Source organism: Tubulanus polymorphus, chromosome 2, assembly GCF_964204645.1.
Source record: "Tubulanus polymorphus chromosome 2, tnTubPoly1.2, whole genome shotgun sequence".
Taxonomy (NCBI): Eukaryota; Metazoa; Nemertea; class Palaeonemertea; order Tubulaniformes; family Tubulanidae; genus Tubulanus; species Tubulanus polymorphus.
In genome coordinates this window covers 17060308-17069452 of record NC_134026.1, presented here as the reverse complement: position 1 = coordinate 17069452, position 9145 = coordinate 17060308, and positions in this window count along the sequence as shown.

The following is a 9145-nucleotide window of genomic DNA, read 5'->3' as shown; positions in this document are numbered from 1 at the left end:
AAATTTGGTGTATGATTAGCTTTCTTAAAAAAATGACATACCGTTAGTGGTAATAATGGTTTTCGCCTTTTGTTGTTTGTTGAATCAGATTCTTCGTTATCAGTTGATGCATCACACCTGCACTTGCTACCAAATTTCTTACGAACATCATCATTTTCTGTTACATCTACGAGAGTTGATCGATCCCTTTTCATCTTCGCTTTTAGGGATTCTGTAAGTACTTGAATAAAAAAGTAATTTTCATATATGAGCCATGTACTAGGGGTGTGTAGTGGTGTTCTTGCCCGATATAACCTACAATGACCGAACTGAAAATGTCACACCCCTATCTATAGGGCAAGAGTATAAATTTTCTGTGGAAGATTTGATCAGTATGTACTCAATAATTCCTCATTCATCAATATAATAGTAATTGGAATATGGCGTTTTCAGATCAGAGGACGAGAGGACGACACATCACTCATCACCACTCATAATTTCTTTTTTATATAAATGGGAGAGAGTGAACACCAAACAAACAAAATTTGATTTTAATAAAAATGAATATTATTGTACATATTGTAAAAAATATATTGATAAATCTAATAAATCTCGGCGTGGAAAAAACTACAAATCATAAATTAAATGTAATGTTTGTAATGAATTTATAAGTAAAAGGAATTATGATAGACATCTTGAGACACAAAAACATCAACAAGGTTTAATATATATAATATTTTAGGAACAGAATATTTTGATGATAAACCTCAACAACTATAAAAATCTATTGAAAAAACTAAATCTATTTTAAATAAATCTTATATGGAAAATGTAAAGAATTATATTGACTAGAAATAAAAGATACGATTGAAATTTTAGAAACAGTACATAGTAAGATTGGTCCTGCAGCTATCATATTTAGATTTTTTAAGGCACCACAATAGAAGATTACAGTAAATATATTGAAGTAATGGAAAAAATTATGGACTTTGTAACAAATGTTGAATATCCAAAAATTAGTATCTATGGAAAAGTAAGTTTTATAAAGTCAAACGAAAAAATGGAGTACAACATTCAAACACACACTGAAGAAATTATTTCAAAAACCAAAATAAAAGAGAAGTTAGAAAAAATATTTAATGAATTGAAACGCCATATTGAAGAAAGATATTTTGAACGTTCTGGTTTATCATTGACTGAAATTATATTTTTAGATTCAAATATTTATAACACAAAAGGAAATAAAACATCAAAAAGTAATAAAATGTTAACAAATGATTCAAACCTTACATACAACAGAAAAGGATATTGAAGCATAATCTAATATTAAACTACCATTTACAACAAAAGCAGTAATAAATGTTCAAAATGATGATAATAAATGTTTTCTATGATCGACTATAAGTTGGTTACACCCAACTGTGAAAAATGTTTGTAGAGTAACATATTATCGGAAATATGAATCATTATATAAAATTAACCAATACCCAGTTACTATACAAATGATACCTAATATGGAAAAAGTAAATAATTTAGAAATGAATATATTCGAATTAATGCAACTACCAGAGACAAAAGGTGAAAATATTAAAGATTATACATAAGAAGCCTCATATCTAACAAAACATTATGATGATGAAAATGTTTTAGATTCATTATACTATAAAAAGGAACATTATATGTGGTTAAAACAAATAGATTTATTCTTTAGAACAGAAAGTGATTTTAACATAAAAAGAATTTATATAGAAGATGTTTGTCAAAATTTAGAACTGAAAATGCATTACTAAACATTAAGAGTTATGTGATAATAAAGATGTTTTGTAAATTAATAATGCCAACAGAAAAAGATTATAAATTGAAATTTACTAATCATAAATTTAAAAATCTTGTTCATTCTGTAATATATGGAGATTTTGAATCGTTGAAAAAAGAATTAAAGAATTATCGACCAAGATAGAAAAGAAATATATAATCAAAAATAATTATTAAAATCAATGGATAAAGGAAATGAATTGAATGAAGACACAATACAAGACCCACCAATTATAAATACAATCTAAAATTTTCATCAAAGAGCTGCTGCGTATGGTATTTATATAAAATCAGACTATCCCGATTTATATAAAAGTCAATATATTTCTTTCAGATGCGAAGATGTAGTAAAAGAATTATGTTAATAACATAATTGAATTAAAAAGTGCTTTTGCACAAATACCTTCAGTTTATATTGTTTATTTATCCGCTATAAAGTTTCGATAAACAATTGGTCGTTAAGAATCATTATCAGACGGTCGTCACGCTTTACTATATAAAATCACAAGGGATGAAACGCCAGGCCTCCGCTGTACTTAAATTTTTAGCCAGAAAGTTGGGACAGTCACGTTACATTCTGATGACGTCATCGCATTTAAAACTTCACCATGAAAAACATGAAAAGTTAACATATTCACAGACCGATATCAAAAAATGCATATGAATGTAAGTTATTCTCAAATATTTTTCGTATCATAGTTTCCATCTTAGATGCTTCAGGTTCGCGTTCAGTCAAATAAGAAGCGTTAAGTCACGTGACTGTCCAAACTTTCTGGCTGGCACTACTTGAAGGGTGTTTCATCCCTTGTGATTTTATATAGTAAAGCGTGACGACCGTCTGATAATGATTCTTAACGACCAATTGTTTATCGGAACTTTATAGCGGATAAATAAACAATATAAACACAAGGTATTTCTGTGATATTTTGAATTTATTCGCAGTTCTTATTTAGCGCCATTCTCGCGAGATTATCAACAACCCGGAAATAAAATCCAAGCCCTTCGCCAAACCCCTGTGGAGGAAGCTAGCAGCATTTATAGAAAAGGCACATAGCCTCATCTAGCCATCACACACGTCTTATTTGCGAGTATGATAATGATACGTTTTGAAGAAAAAACTGTTACTGTGTATTGTAAATGTAACTGGAGTAACTGTATTTGTATAACTGTAAAATTGTTTATTTTTTTGTATTCAGTGCTCGAAAAAATTGTATAATTTCTGGAGCAATAAGTTAAATCTAAATCTGAATCTGAACGAATTTTCGCTATATGCCCTTACCTTGCAAGCGTAATCGTCTAAATTGGGAACTTTAATTAACTCACTGCCTTCAATATATACTAATTTTACATAATTCGACACCTTTATCGGGACTGGTGTGGTTTTATACTTAAGAAATTTCTTGAAGAAGAATAGGTTAAGCTTTTAATGTATTGTGACGTAAATCGTGACATCACCTACGCAATGACGTCAGAGTTCCATTCAGTGACGTCAAAATGCTTTGCATGTAATTTACTTCCCAGCATGAGATTCGCGTCATCTGCGCCTGCATTGTCATCTCTGGTACCTTCAGCATTATTAAAACTCTTAAATACAGTTTGAAAAATGTTTTAAAACATCATGTCCATAATTCATAAATCCTTCTGCCTTTCTGTCGGATAATGTTTATGTTGGCTCAGAATATTTGAAATCTTCAAGATGAAGCGAGTTTAATTGGACGAATTCGGACGACAACCATGCCAATACCCAGTTAACAAAATATTGCTCTCCAAAGATCGTATAATATGTATTCTACATTCGTTTGACGTTTCACCAGCTTTACCGGAGACGCTACTTTAGTACATTCTCACGGTACAAAGCTGCTAGATATATTGACAGGCTGCAGCAGCGTGTAGTGTATCCATTAACATATTGTCGTAGCCATTGACAACTGTATTTATGCCACAGGAGAATTTACCTCGAAGAAGAACAGTTACAACACTGCCTCCTCCGTGTAACTCAGAATAAAACGTTAGGGAAAGAACGATGAACGTGGTAATATGCCGGCTATTTTCACGTAGCTGACGCCGATCATCTGGATTTAGGATTTCTACTTAGGTATTATCTGTACAATGTTTTTCACCGTTGTTGTGACCGTCTGCGTTATTTAAATTTTGTTAAATATGGTTATTTTAATATGGGTTATTTACGTATGGGTCAGATTTATTCTCTTAATTGCGCCGTACTATAACGAATCTTCGAATACTTTCTAGAAAGTAATTAAATTAAAGGCTGCATTTATAATAAAAAATACTTACTGAATAGTTCACGAATGAATCGATAGATAACCATCATCTAGGATCAATAGGTAAAATACCAAATAAAAAGCATGTATAATGTTTTACTGTATGGTTAATTTTACGATAAAACAGTTCGAGAATATTCACTATAATCCAATATCCTTCTTGCCATGATGCTTTGATGAGAATTGATTTGTTTTGTCAGGAGACCTTGAGAGTAGGCATCAATATTTTTTGTATAACTTGCAGTCGAATTTTGAAATAAACAAAATGCACAAACTGAAATGCTATCAATTTAATAGCACCAAAACGCCACAGATATCCGTGTATAATCTCCAAAATCGCTCTTCGAAAGGGAAAAAAACATCGAAGTTAGAACACAGTGCTTAATGTTCTGTGTAACTAGTTGCAGAAAGTAGCCCGCCGTTAACCATTACAACATCCCGTAGAATGAAATCGACTAAGCTTTTACGCAAAGCTCAATCTGGACATGAAATATGGAAAATTCAATACGGATAACGGCGACAAAAATGTACATTCATTTTCCAATTGGTAGAATACTGCTTAATAGGGAAATATTCCGACAATTATTTCTCCCGAGCATAGTTAGTTCGTATGATACCTTTTATTGCCCACACAAATCCAGTCGGTTTTTGTCAGTTTTTGGGAAGGTATCTCTAGCACAGGCATATTCATAACCGATGCCCAAACAACAGTTCACCTCAGAACCAGACAAAATGTCTCCTGTAGCGAGACGTTACTAGTTCCTTTATATTTTTCTCAAACGCGAAAGATCATGTAGAAAAACCATCGTGCGACGGACCGCGATCTATTTTCAAAAACTATCGAAATATCCTGCACACTTTGTATTCATGATTGAAGGTGGGTGCCTAAGATCTCACCATGCACTGCAATGTAAATATACAGTGAAACAATAATTTCCGATTCGTGTCATATATGACGTATCATTCCTTAACATACAGCTGGCGGTAACTAAGTATAAGGTCTACATGCGTGCATCTGGGTCGTTACTAGTGATTTCCCCACGGAATCAAAAGATTGAATGCAAACCGCATATCTTCGTGGATTTCACAGAGGACACGCAGAGTATAACTTAGACACTGACGAGAAAACTAAAAGCCTATGTACATGAAGACATGAAATTCATCCAGAAGCCAGTATACACGAACACATGAAACTGGGACTCTCTGGAATAAGGGGTTACATCAGATACACCACATCCAGTCTCGACTTATTCAATGCAAATAGTTTGAAACGGCACCGTTAGTTTCCATATGAAACACACGCACCTTTATTGACGATGCTCTATGTCATCCCATAATCCAGTTAATACTTGCATGGCTATTTTAGAGTTCCTAGAGCTATGAATCGCAACACGTTGTTACCATAGAAACAGGATTTACTTAACAAAAATGGAACGACGATGACGCAGTCAGCAGTTCAGATGATCCTGTCTGAAACGATACTATGAACTGTTCATCACACAAGTTTCATTTTTAACTGATATTTGCAGACTCTATATTTTGATGAAAAAGTATTCGACATATTATAACACAATTCCTTAAAACTCGATCGGGAGCTGTTAGCATAGGTAACAGGTAAAAATCCTATTGGAAACCCAGTGGAAATCCCAATGAAAATCCCATTGCAAAAAAATCCCCCGGTTACTATCCTCCCAACCTTAATTTTTATCAAATAAGAGTTTTTATCGAATAAGATTTTTTCAAACCTTTATGTATTATATACCTTTAAATATATATATACATAGCCCTAATAACATCGTTGTGTTCAGTTAATGATGTCACGAACTAATGCGTGATGCCAAATTAACGTAACTGCCATTTACGGTTAGCCATAGCTTAGGGCGCGGTCTCCAATTGAATTGTTGGTTGGACTTAAATCTTACATCAATGTCGATCGTCAAATACTTAAACGGTGTCGCCAATGTTAAGGTCAAACTTGAAGTGACCGGACAAGATTGTTGGATTGGTCTTATTTGTAAGATGGTTCTAGGTCAATCATGCTTCGAGTCTAGCTTGTCTAGGCCTACACGTGGTCATAAACTCACTATTAGGAAGACGATTCGTTAATCTGTGAATGTTTCTTCCTCATTTCCTGTGGTTAAAATAGGAAACTATTAACTTTCAATTTGATGGTACGCAATATTAAAAGCATTTAGAAAGATTTTAATTGTGAGCAGGCAGACAAAAATGTTGATGAATATTTTGACAAACATTCATTAGACAGAACAAATTGTTCATTCCAGCATAGAACAAGCCATTGTTAAGTAACCTTAGTGATAAGACCAGTTTAGAGATAATATTAATATGTTAAGATAAGTGACTATTCCTTTATTCCAAACAAAGGATTCAAGTCACTCGAATAAATATGTACAATGGCCTTTTAAATTGGTCATGAAAACGAAATCACCGGATGTTATTGCAATTCTGATTACACTAGATTCCAACTTGCATTGGGAACATATAGATTTTTTGGGTGAATAATGAAGAGGTTTCCAGACCGAGACTATGATAAACATTTCTAAATCATAATCACAAAAAGTTCACACGTTCATATTTCTTTTTTTCAGGCCGAGCTCATATATGGATAGTGCAACAAGCACGATCCGAATCCCCGTAAGTATATATTTCAGTACAAATGATACAGCATGATATAAGATTAGTATGTATACCGAGAAATCTGTATGCTACATCTGTTAGTGATGATCACTTCAATTATGTGAGATAAATTCATATCCCTTATAGGTTCGTAACAGGTGTGAAGAGATCTTCTGGTGGAATTTGACGCGTTTCTGACGTCGACCGCCGTAACCTGTCCCCATGGTAACCTGTGTACGCCATTAGCATCTTCCTAGAAATTGCCAATTCAACCTTTTGTTTAAGCTTCGCGTGTGCATTGTCGATTTCTCCTTAGTAAGTCAATGATAAAGAGATAATGTTACATGATTGAAAATATTAAATCTTCACAAACGTTATGCAATGTACACTAAGTGATTGAGTGCAAGTATTGATTTTAGTGATATCGCCGAACATAATGAAATCGTTTTTTAAATTTCTGCGGCAATTTATATTACACATGTAAAATAGCGGCATGGTTCAACGGGTTAATTAAACTACTAAATTTCGGAAAGCAATTCTGCGCTCAAAAATGGCTCAGATGATTTTCGTGATTCATTAATGACTCCCTATACAGTGCTGGATTTAAAAACCAATCGAGCAGAGCTGATGTTGATATTCACCTTTACGTTGATGTCTTTTGTTTAGCGTGTGTCTAGATGCGGATGCTTTAACATTGATAACTTTTGGTAAATAACTTAGTACAGTATGCCCATAGCTGAAGCGGAAATTGGACAGTAGCACTGTTCTCTCTGACCTGTATACCTGGTACATTAGGGAATGGTGCATAGATGAAAGCCACCCATCGTGGTCGAATAGCTGATTGATAATCCTGTAATAAATAGTGTACCAATTAGGGAAGATCAAGTTGAATCTTTCAACAATTTTTTAAATAATTGTGGCCTTTTAGTCGTGAATAGACGTTCTCTATCATTAACGCCTTCCCAAATGTGATGTAATGACCATCTTGACCTTGTATCCAAATCTTGAGTAGTCTGCCACTCACTTAGTTAGTCGTCCTAATGAATTACCAAACTATTATTATTATGTTATTAATAAGTAGAGTTAGTAATTAAATAGAGTTAGGGTTAGGAGTTAGGATTAGAGTTAAGGTCGAAATTGCATTGGAACTTGATTACAGCAAACTGATTGTAGATTGATAATGGATATATCAAATCTAATTATGTGAGTAACGCTAGGGGTAATATACAACATAAAACCAGCCACAAACTAAAGAAATCTAAAGTGGGGAAACTTAGGGGTACTAGAATACAGAAAAATACAATAGTAAGTTGGAAATTCAATAGAAACATCATTGATAAGATGACTGATTATTACAGTCAACTTAAATCTATGTATGTAAATAATTTTTGGCATTTTTTCCTATGTTGCAAAATATGGGGGCATTTTTACGGGTGGCAGTTTTACCTACAGCCCCATCATAAGCGTATTTTAGTCCTGATCTGAATGAATGTACCCACTCCATTTTAGCAATGAATTGAGACTTGGTTTATCCCATAGCGTCAGCGCTAGTACATGCTTGAGATGGTTGTAGGTAAAAATCCCCTCGGTAAAATCCCCAAATATTCAAAGTAGCTAAAAATCCCCATATATTCAAAGTAGGTAAAAATCCTCACTTGGTGATTTTCAAGAACATTTCAAAGCAAAATGTTTCTTCAATATTGTTCATTTGCAATGCGACTGAAATGTGTTAGAACTGCGCAATGGAATCTTTCAATGGGATAAATTCTTTAACTCTTAGAATGAAATAAATTGTTAGAATTAATAAGAATAATGAACGTCTAATGAGCAGTGCAATGCCATGAATTATAAGCGATAATGAACTTTTAATTCTAGACATTTTAGATCCAGGCTAGTGAAATGTATTTGAAAAGTGCGATGAATACTTTCATTTAGCTGTGTGATAACTTTAAGTACTAATTTAGTACGGATTTCTACCAAGGAGATTTTTACCCATTTTTAATTGCTTGAGATAGGCATTGTTGGTTTATATTTTGAACTCCATAATGAAGTATTGTACATTTTAGCGTGAATGACGCACTGTGATGAACTATTTGTACGAAATAACATATTAAACTCAATGAAGGAATCAATTGATGTTTCAAAAAGAAGATTAGTGTAGTTAAGATTAATAGGTTTTTTTCCTTAATGAAAACCGATGATATGAAATAATTTAGGTTATTATCCCCAAAGTAAAAATCCCCCGGTAAAATATTCCCGATATTTGATTTGACTAACATTTTCAGAAAAAAATTAATAAAATTTCTCATGTTCCGAAAACAAGTACGGACATAATCCCACAGACCAAAATCCCACATGCCATATTCCCATACCCAAGATACCATAAACCAATATCCCACATAACTCCGGACAAAATACCACATTCAGGTTTTAGG